The following is an 11398-nucleotide window of genomic DNA, read 5'->3' as shown; positions in this document are numbered from 1 at the left end:
ATATTCCATGTTAAAAATCATAGGTCATTTTTCCAAGTATGCTAGGGTCAAGAATATAATTTCCCAACTTCTTTATTAGTAGAGCCAACACAGCTTACAAAAAAACACATAACCTTCATCCATATCAAGACTAAGGAACATTACAAAAATAATAATGACAATAATATTCTATACCAAAAATAATACAAGTGTTATTACATGCCGAAGTATTATTAAACGTTACTGTTTCAACGAGCGCATGCACTGTATGTGAAGTGCTACGTGAGCTCTGCTCTGCACAAGCACTCTGAATGACCAGCATGAAGACGAAGCTCATTGGGAAAAGATAAATTCAGGCTGAAAGTGGCACAGACACCAAGAGCACGGAGATTTAAGATAAAATTTCACAGCATCTGCGTTCATTGTATTTACTTATCATTATTAGCATGAATTTCCTGTCGGTTTAGTTAGCATTCGTGTGTGTGTGTGTGTGTGTGTGTGTGTGTAAGTGAATGATTTTATGAGTGTAAGGGCATGTGGAGGCCAGCTGTTTACCTAAAGAGTCATTTCTCAATACCTATCCATCTTGTTTTGAAGACAGTGTCTTTAACTTTGCTGGGGTTTGCACAGTGGGCAAGGTTGGCTGACCACCCAGGCCCAAGGATCCATGAGTCTATGCCTCTGTGCACAGGACCTCAAGTGTGCACTGCCTTGCCTAGCACGTTCACATACATTTTGAAGATCAAATGAGAATACTTTTTGTTGTTCAAATTTCATTTTTATTGTTTTACAAAAAAGAATTGAGCAAAATTGCCCCCAGAATCTTATTCTCTAATTTCTGAAGGCTTTAGGATGTGTATATAACTTCATAAACATTTCTTAAATAAATTACTTAGTAAGCAATTATATATTCTTAAGACAAGCCTGTTAAATTTTCGTTCATCCAGGTTATAATCATCACATTTAAGCTGATTGTGTCTACCATTTAGGGCACTTGGGAGGGTGAGGTTAGGTTCTATAACCAGATATATCAATATCAATGCTTAGCATTCCAAGGACATGTCTGCCTCTTCTCTGTCTCTGTTTAAGAATACTTTAAAGGTAAAATTTTCTATAGTTCAAATTCACTTAGACAAATGAGTAAACATGCAATATTTGCTGTTCTCTTTGACTGTGAAATTGGACTTTATTTTTTTTAACTCGGTACTTATTGTGTGTATTAGCGTAGAATGTTGATGCATTTGAAGATATTTAAATGAGCAAAACAACATTCCTGGTTGAGGTTTCAAAGTACATTCGCTCACAAGAAGCTCCCCTTCAACTTTAAGAATTTGAAATGTTAGAAAGTAGCCTATATACGATGACAAATAATTTCAGTTTATCTGTTTTTTTTTTTCAGAATCACACCTGCACTTGTCAAATAACCTATAAAGAAGAGATGAAAACTTCATACTTATACTATGACATTTAACAGAATACTGAAAAAATTTTATGCTTATAGATATTTCTCAATGTTGTCCTCTATTCTTTTTCTCTTAAACATAAACATTACTTAAATGTTAGTTTTGCTTTTTATTTTTTTTTGGGGGGGTTTCATCATGATATCTTTTTTAACTTTTTAAATTTTTATTAATTACACTTTATTCATTTTGTATCCCCCCATAAGCCCCTCCCTCCTCCCCTCCCAGTCCCACTCTCCCTCCCCTTTCTGCATGCATGCCCCTCCCCAAGTCCACTGATAGGGGAGGTTTTCCTTGAAAATAAAATTTTTTCATACAATATATTCTGATTACAGTTTTCAGTCCTCAAACTCCTTCCAGATCCTTCCCATCTCTTCATTCACCCAAATATACAAACTTTCTTGTTCTTTCTCCTTTAGAAAAGAAACAAGTATCTAAAAACAAAAAACAAAAAACCTGATATTAGAAAACCAAAGAAAAAACAGAAGAAACACATATAGGCACAGGGATGCATATTAACCCAAATAAAAATCCCATAAAGACACAAAACAGAAACCATAAGCAAAAACCCAATAAGGCATTAATCAGTATCTTTTTTTTTTAAGCTGTCTTGATGTGTGTGTGTGTGTGTGTGTGTTTCAATATGGGGCTGAAAATTGTCCTTTCAAGAATTGTGAAGTATTATGTTAGAATTTTCATGAGCATTGCAGCAAATTTGTATATTGCTTTTGGTAGGATGGTCATATCCACTACATTAATTCTACTGATCCAGGAGCATGGGAGATCCTTCCTTCTTCTTATATCTTCAGTTTCTTTCTTCAATATTTTAAATTTTTAAAAACAAAAATTATTTGTTTTTATCATACAAGTGTTTTACTTGCTAGATTAGAGTTATTTACCCCAAGATATATTTTTTTTTTAATTTTCTTTTTGAGGCTATCGTAAAAGCTCCTCAGTTGGTTGTCGTTTGTATATAGAAAGGATACCAATTTTTGCAAGTTAATTTTGTATCCTGATACTTAGCTGTAACTCCTCAACTGTAGAAGTTTATCGATACGTATCATTATTCCACCAAATAAAAACTGAAAGACAAAAGCAACATGATCATCCTGCTGGATGGAGAAAAAGACTTCGACAAAATCCATCTCAGAAGGGAAAACAGGATAGATATCAGAAGTAGAGGAAGACACAGAACAGAACAGGAGCCTTCTACAAGGGACCTCTGAAAGACTCTACCCACCAGAGTATCGAAGGAGATACTGAGACTCATAGCCAAACTCTGGGCAGAGTGCAGGAATCCTTATGGAAGAAGAGGGAGATAGAACAATTTGGAGGGGACAGGAACTCCATAAGAACAACAGAGACAAAAAACAAAAAACAAAAAACAAAAAAACCTGAGCTGGGGGGGGGGGGGCTACAGAGACCGATACTCCAAACAAGGACCATGCATAGAGAGAACATAGACTCCCTGCTTAGAGGAAGCCCGTAGATGGCTCAGTTTCCTTTTTTTTTTTTTTTCATTCTGAAAACTTATGTTTTTATTTTATTTTTTTTAAATTTTTTTTATTTTTATTTTTATTTTTATTTTTATTTTTATTTACATTTTGTTAACTCTATGTCCCAGCTGTATCCCGCTCCCTCATTCCCTCCCCAACCCCACATTCCCTCCCTGGTCTCCTCCCTGCCCCTTTCAAAGTCCACTGATAGGGGAGGACCTCCTCCCCTTTCATCTGACCCTGTTTTATCAGGTATCTTCAGGGCTGGCTGCAAAGTCCTCCTCTGTGGCCTAACAGACTGCTCCAGTGGCCCGTGGTAGCTCAGTAACCAAGTAGTTTTCCAAAGTAAGGGGAACACGGACTATTTCTAACAGGATGGCTCAGTTTCCAAGTGGGTGTCCTAGTAAGGGGAACAGGGACTGTCTCTGACATGAACTCAGTGGCTGGCTCTTTGATCACCTCCCCCTGAGGTGGGCAGCCTTGCCAAGTCACAGAGGAAGATGATGCAGTCAGCCTTGATAAGACTTGATAGGATAGGGTCAGATAGTAGGGGAGGAGGTCCACCCCTATCAGGGAACTAGGGAAAAGACATAGGGTGGATGGGACTGGGAGGAGACAAGGGAGGGTGCTACAGCAGGGATATAATGTGAATTAATTGTAATTAATTAATTAATTAATTAATTAATTAAAAAACAACAACAACAAAACAAAATCCACACTGCTTCATGGTAAATGTCCTGAGAAGATTAAAATACAAGAGACATGTTCCAACATAATAAAGATGGTTTACATCAAGTTCATAGTTAACATCAACTTAATAGAAACTCAGATTAATCCCACTAAAATCAGGAACAAGACAAGGCTGTCCATTCTCTCCATATCTATTCATCATAGTACTTGAATTTTTAGTTGGAGCAATAAGAAAACCGAAAGAGATCAGGGGGCAATAAATGGAAAAAGAAGTCAATATATATAAAACTTGAATTCCAAAGCACAAAGATAAAATGTGCTTTGTAGGCCCTGACAATTATTTTTTAACATAATAGAAACTAATTGATGTGAAACCCTGTTCTTTTGAGAAGTCTTTACTTTGCTAAGAAAACACTAACATGTGTGTAATATGTGCACGTGGAAAATGGAAACAACTTATGAGGAAAGTATATTGAAAACTTGCTAAAATTCAGATGCAAGGCATTTGGTAATACTATTTTAATTGAAACCTACGTAAATGTAAATATTGTATTATTTGCTATTATTATTGATTCACAATATCACCTGTTATGATTATTTTTGATAGCAGAAAAAAAAATGAAATAGACCTATTAGGTTTTTTTTTCCCTTGGCATTTTCTAAACCTGAACCACATCATCTGGGAAAACTTTTCACTCTCTGTGCTTATTTTATTGCCCTTGTTTTGTGTAATGAGCAATAATGGTCTTAATTGGATGTGCTTTTAAAGTGACAGGGCACATCCAAGAGCCTTCTTTAGGATATCAGTGTTACTAGACCTTTGAATCTGGTATATTCATGATCAAGTTACTCCATGATTTTTTCCAGAATGTCCTATTCTGTATGTCTTCGTTTAGCTTTCCTCACAAAGTTTCCTGAAGGAAACTTGCTCTGATGAGTAGAATAATCAAGCATGGAAAAGAGTATGCACAGATACTGAAGAGATTCTTTTCTTGCCAAAATTTCTTTGCAGTTGTTTTATGTGATAAAAGCTGGACACATTTAGAAAAGATACTTCTTCAAACAAATTTAGAAAAATAAAGTGTCCACATAATGGTATGCTTATTGAGACTTAATGAAACCCTGCTTGTATAAAAATACAAAACACTTACATTCGAATGTAAAATGATAAAAGTGGCTTTTGTAGGCCCTGACATTGTGCTGTTGTTGGTTTTAGACAATACAAACTAACTGACGCAAAACACGTCTTTGATAAAAATCTTTGTTCTGATCACAAAACATGAATCCATAGTTAAAAACTGAAACAAATATTGCCTTTCACACCGTAACCTGGTCATTAATTACTGAAATGTACGACAACTTTTTCTTATGATTTGAAGATTTAATAAGTTTAAAAAAGCCAAATTAACTTTAAGAAAACAGTAGCATTTTGCATATATATCCTATATATAACAGTACGCTATATTCAACAAGGCCACCAAACCAAACTGATTGGCCTTAAAGTTAAGATATACATGCTTTGATTACATGACTTTATCTTCAAAGATGATTCTTAACACACTCAAAGCCGTTCCAGTGGGTGTTATAAAAGGAATGATTCAACCCTTATATTCAAGACTTCCTCAGGTCCCCCTGGTCTACTTTGTGAAAGTCTAGGCTACATTGACCAGATGCTTGACGCAGTAAAGGGCTAAGTTAAGAAATCTCAGCTAGATACCTGGTGGTTCTTTTATCTCTCCATTTGCGGGTGTTTGTACTTACTATTAATAAAGTGTTGTCTTTTGTGTATTACTTTCTCACACTACAAGCCCTAACTCAACCTGTCATTGCTCATAAATCAGGATTCCTTGTTTCTTCATCTCTCAAAATAGAATTTCTGCAGCATTTTTTGAGATATGTCATTTTACTTATACAGAAGTACCAATATAAATATCTCTCAACTCTAAACGTGTACTGAGTAGAAAACAATAATAACATCATGTCTAAAACATCTTTTGTAAACACAAGATGTGTACAAAAGAACAGAAGATGTATTCTTAGTGGTTACACGTATCATTCTACTACTTTATATATTTGTTCAATTGAGTTGAAGAACAAAAACCACCACACCTTGATTCCTGATCCAGGTGTTTATGGAATTAAATTTCCCTATAATACTCATATCTCTTTATTTCCTAAATGCCCCACATTATACTTTTGAGACTTTTATTATGCTTATTGACTTATATAAGAACAAAACACAATTAAGTAGAAAGAAAAGAAACAGCAAGGGAAATGAGAGTTAACTATAACTAAAGAAGGAAGAAGAGGGAGGAAAGAAGGAAGGGAGGAAACAAGGAAGGATGGCTGAATGGAAAATAAAGAAACAAAGCTTTGATGCAAGTATATATAGCATTACAATTTTGATTGAAGATTAAAGGGAAGTCCAGATTTTTTTTTCACATGGTCTTGAGAAATTAAATGTTTATCAAACAAATGCAGTGTGCTATCAATATTGCTTATACCACAAACATTTCAGAGAAATATCACAACATATGACCTGAAAACTATTATGTTACAGATACAAAAAACAAAACAAAGTATCTATCTACTCAATAATAATTTTATTGTCTGCCCTCATGCCTATACAAGTAAAGCTCATGTGTACCAACTCCAATTTAAATGTTCTTCAGATACAATGTTCTTGTCTGTAGCATTTATAAAGCATGAAATGTTAAGCATTGCCAAGGTGCCAACTAAGAGCTGAAGCTGAAAGTTCTTCAAAAGAGTGAAGGAGAACCTCCTAGTTTCTGAAGCTGTCATTTCCCACTCGAATGTCAAGATGCTCATCAATGTAGAGATATTCTTCCACTGCTGTAGAGCAGTACAGCTAAAGCAGTTAAGTTATTGATAGTAATGTTTTATTCAATTGAATAATAAATTCAGAACTGTGTCTTTAAAATATTTTCTTTTTTAAATGACAAAATATTTGTACGTGTGTATATAACACACTGTGAGATGTTGATTCAGGTATGCCATGGATAATGATTGATTCTGTATTACTAGCAAATGTATAACCTTTCACTTCAGAATGAATATATTAAAATATTTTTACATTTGGTTAGCTCTCTTAATTTTAATATGCTATCCTATATTCACATTTATCTAACTGGATTATTGTACTCACTTATAGCCCCACCCACTTCACAGAATTTGTTGTCTAACCTTTTCTCTTCTTTTCAGTCTAAAGTGCTGCTCCCTAGATTTAGCATTTACAGCATGCAATCAAGTAGGTTTGCATTCATTGGCACTAAAGCAGAGGATCTGCATTAATTGTTTCTTTTATTATATAACTAAATATTTCAAAATGCACTCTCATATCTTGTTCTCTCATCATAATTCCACAACATAATTTTAAATAAATAAATGAAACATTTTTACATTATTATTATCGTCAATATTTTTATTTACAATTTATTCACTTTGTATCCCAGTTGTAGCCTCCGCCTTCATTTCCTCCTGTTCCCACACTCTTCCTCCTCTATTCCTCTTCCCAAGTCCACTGACAGGGGGAACTCAAACACCTACAGATACCTGTTTTTTTGACAAAAAAAGCCAATATTAAACAATGGAAAAAAAGACAGCATCGTCAATAAATGGTGCTGGTCTAACTGGATGTCTACATATAGAAAAACTCAAATAGATACATACTTATCACCCTGCAGAAAAGTAAAGTCCAAGCGGATGAAAAAAGAAGCAGACACACTAAATCAGTTAGAAGAAAAAGTGGCAAGAGCCTTGAGCCCATTGGCACAGAAGACAAATTTCTAGACAGAACACCAAGAGCTCAGGCTTTAATATCAACAATCAATAAATGGGAACTCCTGAAACTGAAAAGCTCTGTAAGACATGAAAAAAACATTTTTAAATATGCATTAAGCCATATAACAATGACTTTGAGAAAATGAATCAAAAATATTAACATTTATCTTCACCAAAACTTACCTACACCTGGTATCTTTGGACCCTGACATGCTTAATCACCTAACCTTAACACTTCCCTTACTTTTAACTATCCACTTAGAAATTTTCTAAGACATGAAACAAAAGATGTAGTATACCTTCTAAAAAGAAAAGAAAAGGAACAGAACATTTTTAAAGCACTAAAAATATAAACTCTAAATATTGGAGACTCCAAAATCTTTTAGGCCATTGATTCTGCAAACTCCTGAAGGTACAGAGGCAACAAACTAATAGAATAAGTTGCTCGAGAACAGAATGCCTATTAATATCAATCTACTATCTTTGCCCTGGAAACACAATTTGTTTTTGAGTGGAGTGGATGCTGAGGTTGTTTCCTGTGCAAAGCAAATAACCTTTCTCTTTGAAAGCATACATTTAATAAAGAAAAATTCCTCTTATTGTGGAACTGATAAGTTCCCCTTACACTTATATCCGTAAGGCTAGAAACTGTCAGGCTAATGCGAATGCAGTTTAGGGATGCAATAGATGGTAGCATTGCTTTTATCCCAGTTATTAAATCAAATAATTTGTGTCTAGAAATTATTTACAAGTCAATTTTTTAAATTCCATATTTCTCTGGTAGAGTACAGTTAATTTTTTTGTCATAGAAAATAACAAATTTTATTGTAGTTGTAATCCCTAAAATTTCATCTGTTACTATAAATAACTAGATTATGAATCCAAGAAAAAATTTTAAATTCCTTTTACATCCTTGTTGTAGCACCATCCCTCCTCCCCTCCCAGTTTCACTCTCCCTCCATTCCCTGCTCCCCTTTTCCTCAGAATATAGGAGCTCCCTTTCACAACCACCCCAGCTCATCAGGTTGCATCAGTACTGAAAATATCCTCTTCCCCTGTGGCCTGGCAAGGCAATCCTGCCAGGGGAAAGTGATCAAAAAGCCGGCAAACGAGTCCATGTCCAATTTAATCCCCATTTCCCTTACGAGAGGACCCACATGAGGCCTAAACTGCCCATCTGATCCATCTTTGTAGGGGCCCTAGGTCCAGTTCCTACATGGTCCTTGGTTGATGCTTCAGACTTAGCAAACCCCTTTGGACCCTGTTAGTTGGCTTTGTTCTGCGTGGGGAGCTCCTGTCACCTCCAGGTGCTTTCTTCTTTCCTCCCACTTTTCCACAAGATACCCTACACGTCACCCAATGTTTGGCTGTTAGTCTTGGCATCTGTTCTGAGGTGCTGCTGGGTAGAGCCTCTCAGAGAACAGCTCTGTCAGGCTCCTATCTGCCAGTTTAGCAGAGCTTCGTTCATAATGTCAGGGGTTGGCACACTCTGACAGGGTAGATCTTTGGTTGGGCATTCCCTCAATCTCTGTTCTATCTCCTCTGTCTTTATCCCTGCACATCTTGTAGGTAGGGAAAATTTTGGGTAGGAATTTTTGTGGGTGAGTTGATGTTCCCCTCCCTCTGCTAGGAGTCTAGTCTACTTAGAGAGTGTCCTCCTCAGTTGCTCTTGTCTCTGCTACTGGGAGTCTCAACTTGAGTACCCCTCATATGCTCCCAGGAGCCTACCCTGACTTAGGTCTCCAGTATGTCACATAGCTACCCTCACCCTTGTTTTCTTTCCTCTCTACAGGCCTTCTGTCCTCTCACCCTCACTCTCCCCAGGTCTGTTCTTTTAATTCCCTGTGCCCCCTCTTCTCTCTTGTTTCCTCTCTTCAGTCACTATCTCTGTCTATTCTATCTCCTTTTCTGAGTGAGATGTATGCATCCTCCCTTGAATCCTTCATGTTACTTATTTTCTTTGAGTCTGTGCCTTGTAGTATGCTTATCCTCTACTTTACTGCTAAAATACCCGTATAAGTGAGCACGTACCATGTATGTCTTTCTGGGTCTGGGTTACCTCCCTCAGGATGATCATCACTAGATCCATCCATTTGCCTGCAAATTACACAATTTCATTGTTTTTAATAGCTGAGTAGTATTCCAATGTGTAAATGTGCCACAGTCACTTTAGGCATTCTTTGGTTGAGGGACATCTAGGTTGTTCCCAGTTTCTGGTTATTGAAAATAAACTGTTATGAACATAATAGAGTACGTTTCCTTGTTGTATGGTGGAGCATCTTTTGGGTATATGTCCAGGAGCTGGAACTTGAGGTAGCACTATTCCTAATTTTTTGAAAAAGTGCCAGATTGATTTCCAAAGTGATTGTACAAGTTTGCACTCCCACGAGCAATGGAGGCATGTTCCCCATTCTCCACACCCTTGCCAGCACGTGCAGTCACTTGAGATTTGTAATCTAAGAGTAGTGGTTTTGATTGGCATTTCTGTGATTACTAAGGAAGGTAAGCATTTGAGTGCTTCCTGGCCTTTTGGGAGTCCTTAGTTGAGAACTCTCTGCTAGTTCTGTGCTCTATTTTTTAATTGGGTTATTTTGTTTATTGTTTGATTTTTTTATTTCATTATATATTTTGGTTATTAGTGCTTTATCAGATGGAGGATTGGTGAAGATCTTTTCCCAATCTGTACTGTCATTTTATTCTATTTACAGCATCCTTTGCTTTACAGAAGCTTTTCAGTTACTAATTGTTGATCTTAGACCCTGTTGTTGTCTGTTCAGAATGTTTTCTCCTGTGTCAATGTTCGAGGCTTTTCCCCACTTTCTCTTCTAATAGATTTAGTGTATCTGTTGTTATATCGAGGTCTTTGCTCCATTTGAATTTGAGTTTTCTTCAGGGAAATAAATACTGATTTACTTGCATTTTTCTATATGTAGATATCCAGTTAGACCAACACCATTTGTTGAAGATGCTGTCTTTTTTCCATTATATGGTTTGGCCCCCTTTTCAAAAATTAAGAGTGCATAGTTGTGTGGATATATTTCTGGGTCTTTGAGTCAATTCTATGGATTGATCAACAAGTATATTTCTATGCCAGTACCATATTTTATTAATATTGTTCTGCTGTATAGCTTGAAGACAGGGATGAAGATATCTCCAGTTCTTTTATTGTGTAGGATTGTTTTAGCTATTCTGCATTTACTTATGAAATTTAGAATTGTTCTTTTTTCTGCTTTTTTAAAAATTTTTTATTAATTACACTTTATTCATTTTGTATCCCCCCATAAGCCCCTCCCTCCTCCCCTCCCGATCCCACCCTCCCTCCCCTAGGTTTGTAAAGAACTGTGTTTGTATTTTGATGAGGAATGCATTAAACTGAAGGTTGCTTTTGATAAGATGACCAGTTTTACTATGTTAATCCTACTAAAACACAAGCCTGGGACATCATTCCATCTTCTGTTATCTTTCCATTTCTGTCTTCAGAGACTTGAAGTTCTTGTCATACAGGTCTGCCACTTGGTTGGTGAGAGTTACACCAAGATACTTTATTTGTGGCTATTGTGATGGGTGTAGTTCCCCTAAATTCTTTCTCAACACATTTATTGTTTGTGTACAGGAGGGCAGAGATATAGGGAATAACCAACCAATGGATGGCCCAACTTCACGCCCATCCATGGAAGAGAGTCAGTCTCTGACATTATTATTGATATTTTGCTATGCTTGCATACAGGAACCTAGCACAACTGCCATCTGAGCTGCTTCATCCAGCAGCTGATGGAAGCAGATGCAGAGACTCACAGCCAAACACTAGGCAGAGCTCGGGGAGTCTTGTGGAAGAATGGAGAGAAGGACCAAGGGAGCTGGAGGGGTTAAGGACACCACAAAAGACCTACAATGTGAACTAACCATGTCCCATGGGGACTCACAGAGACCGGAACACCAACCAAAGAGCATGCATGGGCTGGACCTAGGTAC

This window comes from Psammomys obesus, unplaced genomic scaffold, assembly GCF_907164565.1.
Source record: "Psammomys obesus unplaced genomic scaffold, mPsaObe1.curated_primary_1811, whole genome shotgun sequence".
In the NCBI taxonomy this organism is placed as follows: Eukaryota; Metazoa; Chordata; class Mammalia; order Rodentia; family Muridae; genus Psammomys; species Psammomys obesus.
Note: the sequence above shows the minus strand (reverse complement) of the source record.